Below are 12,107 nucleotides of genomic sequence, written 5' to 3'. Positions count from 1 at the left end.
ATCGCCAGGAGTACGGTTCATTTCAAATGATCCTACATAGAAAAATCTGGATGACTGAGGACAGGAGGTACATGTGCAGTTCGACCTAACCAACCTTGTTCCGTAATGATGCGTTGTATGTTGTCTTATGTCATTCTAGCGTCAATGGCTCGACAGAAAATATGTACTAGAAAATTTTCAGACGATGAAAACTCTAACAAAAAGTATCATAACTCCGGCGAGATTTCCTATGCCCTGTCACCTCTGTGGCGGTGTAAACGCTGGCAGAAACGTCAACGTGATCGTCGCCACGTATCTCCGTGAAAACGGAGCGGACCACTGATGCTTCAAGAGTTACGCTACAGGTAAACCCTGGGAACATCTTCTTGTGCCCGAAAATGGTTAACTTTGAACAGTATAAACTTCCGTCATCTTCTTGCACAGCGGAAGCAGTGGCTATCATGAAGCCCATCAAATGCATTTTAACTCTGAAAGACGAAAAAAATTAACTACTACTGATTAAAAAAATCAGTGTCTAAGGCAGCAGAAACTGAAAAAGACACAGTACTACACATCTTAGCGAGATTGCCCATGAAATAAACATATTAATTTGATTTTGCAGGCTTTTTTAGATTGGAAGACTAGTTCAATTGGCCAAGGAAGCCACAGCCGGATAGCCCCCTCTCCCCCTACGCCACCTAATGATTCGTAGGGTGGCTTGCAGGCTTCAACGACAGACAGATGGCTATCTATGGTGACGGCAGCAGCCTTTTCTATAGTTTCGAGAATAGCAGTCAGAATGATTGAGTGATCTGACCTTGTAACATTTAACCAGTTTGGTCTTGCTATGTTCGTGTTGGGTATAGCTGAAAGCGAGAGGAAACTGCAGCTGTCATAATTCCAGAGTGCTTGCAACTGTACAGTATGGCTTAATGATGATGATTTCATCGTGTGTAAAACAATCCGGTGATAAAATGGTCCGCCACTTGGATCTCTGGGCGATGGAGGAGGGGACGTACTACTCAGGAGGATGTTGTCATTAGGAGTGTACCTTATACATAAAAGAATAAGATGCCTTTGAACTGAATTTAGGAGTTGACAATAAACAGATTTTAAGCAAATACAGTTTAACAGAAAGAAACGTTTTCTTCAGCCTTAAAACGAGGAGAGAACATAGTCATCGACAAGCATCACAGCCACTAGTTCGTAGTAGAGAAACAGAGCCAGTGTGGTGGCGCCAGAACACCATACCGCCTTTCTCTCCCCCTTGTATATGCCAACTTAGAAAATGAGAAATTCAAAATAAATGGCGGCAAATTCAAAAAGGTATGTTCTGTTGGTGAAAAAAAAAAAGAGTCCAGCCTATATTATTGTAAACTTCACTGTCATTTTTACTACCATTATTTATTCATTTACTTCATTCTAATTATAATTATTATTTATTTATTTCATTTTTATTATTAATTTATTTCATTATAATTACTAGTTATTTATGACAAAAAATATCTGTTTTCCCCAATTTTGCAGTCACTTACCATCACCATCAGTCCCAAGTAGTTATCCCCACCTCTTATCCAAACATGAAAACCATCAGCAGGGCTCTTCACTCATGTTCTGTACATCACTGGTCCAGCGCTGTAAAGTGCCAGCAGGTAATTTATTATGGAGTTATAATGATTTATGACCCATAAACGGTACAATACACATGGTTGCCCCCACTTAGTATATGTCACTTACATCTGGGTGATGAATATACTGTGGAGAATTCGAAAAACAGGAGTTCATGTGTTATCTTACTGGTATACTCAATTAGTCTTATTTATTACTCAAAAATGGTTGTCATCGATCCCTCCCCCCCCCCCTACAATTTATTTTGTCTGCTTTACAACCATACTTATGACTTGTGTATCTCATATATATATATATATATATATATATATATATATATATATATATATATATATGTGTGTGTGTGTGTGTGTGTGTGTGTGTGTGTGTGATATACAATGGCCTGGACTTTTTTTTTACTTTTATATGCATTATGGCTGCTAATGTGATTCAGTTTGAGAACTGAAGGCATGGTTTGTAAATAATAACAAGGGCATAGGCTAACAAATTCTCTTGTTTTATCAACAACATATATTTTGGTGGCAGTTCTTTGTGCAATACATTCTTTGAACCTGATTAGAATGTTACAGACATTCACACTTCTTTGTATCGATTTTTTTACAGAGTTACTTTTTTATGCTAATGATAATAATAATAGTAAATCTAATATAATAATGCTAGTAAATCTAATACAACAAAATATATAGTATGCCGTTCAACATGTTTCCCATGAAACTTTTTACATTTGTCACCCTTTTCAGTTGTTGCAGTGGAAACATTTCAGCTTTTGCAATCTCAATTGATGTACATCTGTTGCAATGGCAAAAATGTTTTTAATTCTTTTCAGTTCTCACAATGGAAAGACTTTTACTATTCTTTTTCAGTGTTACAATAAGGCATATCTAGCATGGGAAATGCATTAAACTACCATTTGGCAATCACAAATCACTTTAGAAATACAAATACAATACAATATGTACATAATTTACAAATTTACAGACATATTATTTGTACATGTGATTCTTCAACTTCTCCCGGCGTATAGCCGCAATCTCTGTTCCTGGTACGAATTTCGATACCCTCTCTAACGACGCTGTCCCAGTATTGTCCCTTCCATGGGGACATAACGTTATGTTGATGACACGTTCGTGATATGGACCCATGGAAGGGACAAGCTCCTAGACTTCCTTATACACCTGAACTCCATAAATCCGAACACAAATTCACTATGGAGACCGAAGCAGAAGGAAGTTTACCATTCCTGGACGTTATGGTCAAAAGAAGAGCGGATGGCAGCGTGGGCCATGGGGTATACAGAAAGGAAACGCACACTGACCTGTATTTGCATGCAAATAGCTGCCACCACCCTTCGCAGAGGAATGGGGACTAAAAACACCGGTGCACAGGGCGCGCACCATCTCGGACGCAGAGAGTCCGCCTCATGAGCTGGAACACCTCAAAACTGTGTTTCGGAAAAACGGGTACTCGGAATGGCAGATCAGACGCGCTCTCCGCCCCACCGCTACAGTACAGCGTGTGGAGATGGACGAAGTTGCATATCTAACAGCTTCGTGTGGCTGCAGTTTATCCAGGCAGGTTCGCAATATTCTATCACTGAGGAGATATGGCCAAGGGTGGACGATAGTAAAGCTGCAGGTCCCCATGTTGTATCAAATAATTTTTGCAGATTATTATTCCTTTTTCTCAATTTGGCAGCGTTTGTTTGAGCTATGTTGCTTGGAACCCTGTCGTCAGCATAACCAAACTTCCTGTAATGATGGGCTGGAATATCTGCAATATACAGGCTAAATAGTAGTGGACTTAGGACACAGCCTTGAAGTAGGACATTGTCGATGTTCTTCTGGTCACAAGTGGTGTTGCCGGTAATTATCTGAAATGGTCTGTCAGTCTGCATATTATTAAGAAGTTGTGCTATCCTTCTGCAGGGTATTACACAGAGCAGTTAACAGACAACCCTCTGCCCGCAGAGAGCAGAGATCTGTAGTTGTTTTTGCAAGCCAACTTCTATGTAAGTTGATCCACACAACTACTATTTGGTCAGAATCTGCCTGTTTGACAGGAAAAGTATCTCGAAATGTATTCTGTTACAGCAGCCTCTCACGTAGTTTGTACCTAATACTCGAACTGGCAGTAGGGCCATACCTTTGAGGTTTGTTACCAGGTTTCAAGATATCAATGATTTTCGTCTGTTTCATAAGTTGTAGAGTGGATCTTGTTTGAGAATTTTGGAGAAAATTATAGATAGCTCTGTTTTAAATTGTTGATGGTGTACAGCAACCGGCCACAAATTGGTTTTAGGTTACTTACCTCAAAAAGTACCATTATCGGCTTCGAATTTTTCACAGTTCATCAACAGACAGTTTTTTATGTTTTCATAAAAAAGTATGATACATTTCCTGTTAGTTGTCCTAGATAATAACTAATTCACAATAATAAAAATGTAACAAAAATAGTTCCATTACAGATTTGTGCTAGAATGCAACTTATGTGAAATGCACACCTGGATCATTGGCTTTTTGGAACTTTTTCCCAATTAAAGATATTCGCAATGTTGTTTGTATTTTCACAATAACATATGTTGGTTTATGTTGTAAAATACTCTCGTTTGGCTACCAAACGAATTCTGAATGTGCACTATATGTTTTGATTCACAACATACGAAAAAAAATACTTAGTTTACAAAGTATATTAGTGTCAAAAGATGTTGCGATACAATGTTACAAATATATAGAATTTTTTTTAAAAGGAAGCATAAATTATTGTTGTGTTAAACTGAAAAAAAATATTACATTAAATCTAGGGCATTAAATATAGACAGATAACGAGAAGTTACTGTTGTTGTTGTTGTGGTCTTCAGTCCTGAAACTGGTTTGATGCAGCTCTCCATGCTACTCTATCCTGCGCAAGCTTCTTCATCTCCCAGTACCTACTGCAGCACACATCCTTCTGAATCTGCTTAGTGTATTCATCTCTTGGTCTCCCTCTCCGATTTTTACCCTCCAAGCTTCCCTCCAATACTAAATTGGTGATACCTCGATTACTCAGAACATGTCCTACCAACCGATCCCTTCTTCTAGTCAAGTTGTGCCACAAGCTCCTCTTCTCCCCAATTCTATTCAATACCTCCTCATTAGTTATGTGATCTACCCATCTAATCTTCAGCATTCTTCTGTAGCACCACATTTCGAAAGCTTCTATTCTCTTCTTGTCTAAACAATTTATCGTCCACGTTTCACTTCCATACATGGCTACACTCCATACAAATACTTCCAGAAACGACTTCCTGACACTTAAATCTATACTCGATGTTAACAAATTTCTCTTCTTCAGAAACTCTTTCCTTGCCATTGCCAGTCTACATTTTATATCCTCTCTACTTCGACCATCAACAGTTATTTTGGTCCCCAAATAGAAAAACTCCTTTACTACTTTAAGTATCTCATTTCCTAATCTAATTCCCTCAGCATCACCCGACTTAATTCGACTACATTCCATTATCCTCGTTTTGCTTTTGTTGATGTTCATCTTATACCCTCCTTTCATGACACAGTCTATTCCGTTGAACTGCTCTTCCAAGTCCTTTGCTGTCTCTGACAGAATTACAATGTCATCGGCGAACCTCAAAGTTTTTATTTCTTCTCCATGGATTTTAATACCTACTCCGAAATTTTCTTTTGTTTCCTTTATTGCTTGCTCAATATACAGATTGAACAACATCGGGGATAGGCTACAACAATGTCTCACTCTCCTCCCAATCACTGCTTCCCTTTCATGCACCTCGACTCATAACTGCCATCTGGTTTCTGTATAAATTGTAAATAGCCTTTCGCTCCCTGTATTTTAGCCCTGCCACCTTCAGGATTTGAAAGAGAGTATTCCAATCAACATTGTCAAAAGCTTTCTCTAAGTCTACAAATGCTAGAAACGTATGTCTGCGTTTCCTTAATCTTTCTTGTAAGATAAGTCGTAGGGTCAGTATTGCCTCACGTGTTCCAAGATTTCTACGGAATCTGAACTGATCTTCCCCGAAGCCGGCTTCTATCAGTTTTTCCATTCGTCTGTAAAGAATTCGCGTTAGTATTTTGCAGCTGTGACTTATTAAACTGAGAGTTCGGTGATTTTCACATCTATCGACACCTGCTTTCTTTGGGATTGGAATTATTATATTCTTCTTGATGAGGAAATTTCGCCTGTCTCATACATCTTACTCACCAGATGGTAGAGTTTTGTCAGGACTGGCTCTCCCAAGGCCGTCAGTACTTCTAATGGAATGTTGTCTACTCCCGGGGCCTTGTTTTGACTCAAGTCTTTCAGTGCTCTGTCAAACTCTTCACGCAGTATCATATCTCCCATTTCATCTTCATTTACAGCCTCTTCCATTTCCATAATATTGTCCTCAAGTACATCGCCCTTGTATAGACCCTCTATATACTCCTTCCACCTTTCTGCTTTCCCTTCATTGCTTAGAACTGGGTTTCCATTTGAGCTCTTGATATTCATGCAAGTGGTTCTCCTTTCGCCAAAGGTCTCTTTAATTTTCCTGTACGCAGTATCTATTTTACCCCTAGTGAGATAAGCCTCTACATCCTTACATTTGTCCTCTAGCCATCCCTGCTTAGCCGTTTTGCACTTCCTGTCAATATCATTTTGAAACGTTTGTATTCCTTTTTGCCTGCTTCATTTACTGCATTTTTATATTTTCTCCTTTCGTCAATTAAATTTAATATTTCTTCTGTTACCCAAGGATTTCTACTAGCCCTCGTCTTTTTACCTATTTGATCCTCTGCTGCCTTCACTATTTCATCCCTCAAAGCTACCCATTCTTCTTATACTATATTTCTTTCCCACATTGTTGTCAATTATTCCCTTATGCTTTCCTTGAAACCATGTACAACCTATGGTATTTTCTGTTTGTGCAGGTCCCCTATCCTTAAATTCCCACCTTTTTGCAGTTTCTTCAGATTTAATCTACGGTTCATAACCAATAGATTTTGGTCAGTGTCCACATCTGCCGCTGGAAATGTCTTACAATTTAAAACCTGGTTCCTAAATCTGTGTCTTACCATTATATAATCTATCTGATACCTTTTAGTATCTCCAGGGTTCTTCCATGTATACAACCTTCATTCATGATTCTTGAACCAAGTGCTAGCTATGACTAAGTTATGCTGTGCACAAAATTCTACCAGGCGGTTTCCTCTTTCATTTCTTAGCCCCAATCCATATTCACCTACTATGTTTCCTTGTCTCCCTTTTCCTAGTACCGAATTCAAGTCACCCATGACTATTAAATTTTCATCTCCCTTCACAACCTGAATAATTTCTATCTTGTCTGTAGTGTCTATCTTGGCCACAATAATGCGTTCACTACGCTGTTTGTAGTAGCTTACCCGTACTCCTGTTTTTTTATTCATTATTAAACCTACTCCCGCATTACCTCTATTTGATTTTGTATTTATAACCCTGTATTCACCTGACCACAAGTCTTGTTCCTCCTGCCACCGAACTTCACTAATTCCCACTATATCTAACTTTAACCTATTCATTTCCCTTTTTAAATTTTCTAACCTACCTGCCCAATTAAGGGACCTGACATTCCACGCTCCTATCCATAGAACGCCAGTTTTCTTTCTCCTGATAACGACTTCCTCTTGAGTATCCCTGCCCAGAGATCCGAATGGGGGACTATTTTACCTCCGGAATATTTTACCCAAGAGGACGCCATCATCATTTAATTGTACAGTAAAGCTGCATGCCCTCGGGAAAATGTACGACTGTAGTTTCCCCTTGCTTTCAGCTGTTCGCAGTACCAGAACAGCAAGGCTATTTTGGTTAGTGTTACAAGGCCAGATCAGTCAGTCATCCAGACTGTTGCCCCTGCAACTACTGATAAGGCTGCTCCCCCTCTTCAGGATCCACACGTTTGTCTGGCCTCTCAACAGATACCCCTCCGTTGTGGTTGCACCTACGGTACGGCTATCTGTATCGCTGAGGCACGCAAGCCTCCCCACCAACGGCAAGGTCCATGGTTCATGGGGGAGAGAGAAAGAGAAATTACTATGTAGTTTATAATGCTATAATTCACAAAATCCCATGTATATCTTGTTAGCTGTCTGTATTTAATGTCCTAATTTAGTATAAAATACTTTTTTGTTTTAACACAACAGTAATTTGAGCTTCCTTTCAAAAAAAAGAAAAGAAAAAAATGCACTGTCTCTGTATCACCATATCGCAGTATCTTTAACACTTATGTACTTTGTAAACTATATATTTGTTTTCGTATGTTTTGAATCAAAACATATGGTGCACATCGTGAATTCATTTAGTGACCAAACGAAAATGTTTTACAACGCAAAACAACGCATGTTGTTGTGAAAATACGAATATCTTTGCCAAATATTTTATTGGTAAAAAATGCAAAAATCAATGCACCAGATGGACATTTAACATAAGTTGCATTCTGATACAAATCTGTAATGCTATCATTTTTGTTGCATGTCTGTAATTGTGAATTAGTGGTTATTCCAGTGAAAGTAACAGAAAATATATCATTCGTTTTGATGAAAGCATGAAAAACCGTCTGATGATGAACTGCGAAAAATCCGAAACTGATAATGATACCTCTTGAGTAAAGCAACCTAAAACCAATTCGTGGTTGGTTGCAGTCCAACATCAACAGTTTGTTTCATATAACAGCCACGGTTTTAACTATGTCTTTATTTGACAGAATTTCAATGAATACTTACTGGAATGGAAAAGGAATTCTGGGTGTATACCATCAGAACCTGGAGGCTTACTTGGTTTAAAGCCATGTAAAGCAATTGAAAAGTCCTTACAAGTGAGTAGGAGAGAATATGGGCTGCCATGTGAACAGTCTGCCCACATGGTTCTCAGTTATCGCTTTAATTGTACAGCGTGAAGCCAGGAAATAGAAGGTTTAGATCTGTGGTACCTATTACCCACTAGTGGGCCCTCCAGCTTTCATGGTTGGCGGTGAGTGGTAGAGATTTTAAAAATATTTTCATTACTTTTCAGCAAAATTTTGACAATATATGGTAACTAATTGTTATTATATTCTTTAATATGATGTAACTCTGCTTTATAAATTTTATAACATTAAATTACTCCCCCACTTTGTAAATCAATATTACTGTGAAGTCGGTGAGTGGTCAGAAAACTTTACAACTAACAGAATTGCAACCGAGGGCGATATGTTAGAAAGGTTAACTATCTCTGGGTTAGATGTTGAGATGGTGTGTGCAGCGACTGCATTCGGTTTTATGAAGTTGTTGTTGCTTGTTATCCGATTTCCCCTCCCAAGCTGCGTAACAGAGACCAAGCTTTCCTGCTTGAAAAATGATCAGCCATTTCTGGCCGTGCATGGTGTCAAGATTATGCAGCAGTTCGTCTGCCATTTCTTGTTCTCCACTTGATGAGAAGTCCTCATATAATTTCTCACTGACCTCAGATTATCCATGAAACTACTTCTCCCGCTAACCTCTGGGAATGAACTGTCCTGCTGTACTTAACACTGCACCCATAAATCTTCCATAGTTATTGCTCATGGAGGAATCCGCTCCAAAATGTTAACAGGGTTTTTAGAGAAGTCAGACCAATTTGCTTTCTGAAAGTTCTGACGTGAGTGGGGAATTTACCAGTGGGATCAACAAGTCTGTTTCAAGTACTACTCAGAGGTGCTGACTGTGTGGGAAGTCAGATAGAGTTCTCTGGGGGATGGCTAATGGTTAGAGGGTATCGTATTAAGATACAAAACATAGATCAGTATTGTACTCTTGCTCCATGTAGCTGATCTAAATGTGGATAGTACCCTCATATGTGGCTATACCGTAGACTGGATGGTAAGTTGCGCTAAGGGCATCGAATTCTGGTATTTTACCCCATGTCTTGAGTTGGCCTACATTACTGGACAGTGATCATGTCAAAGTTATATTCGAAACAGGGTTTCAATGAACATTGGTATTTAGACTTGCTACTCCTCTCTACGTTAATCTGTAAAATTCTAGTACTTTGGCTCTTAAAAGGATCACTGTTGGTGTCAAGAGCCACAGTGATGAGTTATGGTAGGAGATTATAAGGACTGTGTAGCAACGAATGCTGTTGCTTGCTTAGGACCACCCAGGGATCACGTGCAGGATATTTTAAGGTTACACTTACAGATGCGAAGCAACAGCGACCTGCTACACTCACACGTATCCTCAGATATGCACAATATAAACACATACACACGTGTGTATAACACACACACACACACACACTCTCACACACACACATATACACACACACACACAGCTCTCGCTCTATGTGAGTGTGAGTTCAGAGGTGTCTCGATTGCATTCTCACAAATGAACTGTTTCTCATTATGGCGTGACAGACAGATTTTCGTTGTGATACAGTGAACACCACATGGTCTCGTGGCCAAATGGCAACTTGTTGGACCAGGTGCAGAGGAAGTAGTGGAGCCCTACCAAAACAACTGAGCCCGTTCATCCTGTCAGTGGGCAGCACGGCTTTGGAAAGCATCGCTCCTGCGAAACCCAACTCCCCCTTTTTTCACATGTTATTTTGCGAACCATGGATGAAGGGTATCAGATGGATGTCATATTCCTTGCCTTCCGGAAAGCGTTTGACTCGGTGCCTCACTGCAGACTCCTAACTAAGGTACGAGCATATGGGATTGGTTCCCGAATATGTGAGTGGCTCGTAGCGGCAGTACGTTGTCCTCGATGGTGAGTGTTCATCGGAGGTGAGAGTATCATCTGGAGTGCCCCAGGGAAGTGTGGTAAGTCCGCTGTTGTTTCCTATCTACATAAATGATCTTGTGGATAGGGTTGATAGCAATGTGCGGCTGTTTGCTGATGATGCTGTGGTGTAAGGGAAGGTGTCGTCGTTGAGTGACTGTAGGAGGATACAAGATGACTTGGACAGGATTTGTGATTGGTGTAAAGAATGGCAGCTAACTCTAAATATAGATAAATGTAAATTAATGCAGATGAATAGGAAAAACAATCATGTAATGTTTGAATACTCCATTAGTAGTGTAACGCTTGACACAGTCACGTCGATTAAATATTTGGGCGTGACATTACAGAGCGGTATGAAGTGGGACAAGCATGTAATGGCAGTTGTGGGGAAGGCGGATAGTCGTTTTCGGTTCATTGGTAGAATTTTGGGAAGATGTGGTTCATCTGTAAAGGAGACCGCTTATAAAACACTAATACTACCTATTCTTGAGTAGCGCTCGAGCGTTTGAGATCCCTATCAGGTCGGATTGAGGGAGCACATAGAAGCAATTCAGAGGAGAGCTGCTAGATTTGTTACTGGTAGGTTTGATCATCACGTGAATGTTACGGAAATGCTTCAGGAACTAGGGTGGGACTCTCTAAAGGAAAGGAGGCGTTCTTTTCGTGAATCGCTACTGAGGAAATTTAGAGAACCAGCATTTCAGGCTGACTGCAGTACAATTTTGCTGCCGTCAACTTACACTTCGCGGAAAGACCACAAATATAAGATAAGAGAGATTAGGGCTCGTAGAGAGGCATATAGGCAGTCATTTTTCCCTCGTTCTGTTTGGGAGTGGAACAGGGAGAGAAGATGCTAGTTGTGGTACGAGGTACCCTCCGCCACTCACCGTATGGTGGATTGCGGTGTATGTATATAGATGTAGATGTAGAAACTCTACCAAAAGCTAAGCCATCTCCACATCAACGAAGTCTTGTCGCCAATTTAATATTTGACATGGTAAATAATCTCTTCCACCTTAAAACCCCTTCCATAGGGTAACACTGTAGATTTTCCTGTTTGTTTGAAAGAAAGATTACTGTTAATGAAGTAAAGATTCACGCAATGGACACCAAATGAAAAAGCTGCTATTTATGTTTTGATCTAGACTGCCATAAAAATGCGAAGGAACTGTTAATCAGAACTCAGGGAGAAGTTGTAGTCTAATTCACAGTCGATTTATTGATCTTAAACAAGACAAGACAACAAATTTATTGAAGAAACATCATACAAAAATGTTTATTTAACAAAAGCCTTACTAAAATGGGATCTATGGTGCAGAAAGTGATCTGCTGGGGATCGACACACGACACCAACCAGAACACTACCCGCTCTGTCTCACTTCATACACGTGAGTCCAGGTTATGGCATCAAACTACGCCACCACCAAGCATCTTTAATCTACCATAAAAAAGGAAAAAATATGGTTCGAAAGAAGAGGGTGGTGAGAAATAGATATTATAGCCCTACTTCGCAGCAGCGAATACTTTACCATCCTGCTGGTCAAGGCGGCACACTAGGATGCGTTTGGCGACTGAAGTCATGGACGGCGGCAATCTGTTATTAAATGCGCGTTCCCGAAATACGCAACTACACGGTCTCACGTTCAGTTAATTCAGAACGCAGGTACTTCCCTAAGAGCCTCTGAAACCCCGACGGATTCCAGTGTGCAGGTGGACCCGTTTGCTGGTCTGCCAAAC

This window comes from Schistocerca serialis, chromosome 1 (assembly GCF_023864345.2).
Source record: "Schistocerca serialis cubense isolate TAMUIC-IGC-003099 chromosome 1, iqSchSeri2.2, whole genome shotgun sequence".
Classification (NCBI taxonomy): domain Eukaryota; kingdom Metazoa; phylum Arthropoda; class Insecta; order Orthoptera; family Acrididae; genus Schistocerca; species Schistocerca serialis.
The sequence above is the reverse complement of the archived record's forward strand: the minus strand, read 5'-3'. Positions refer to the sequence as shown.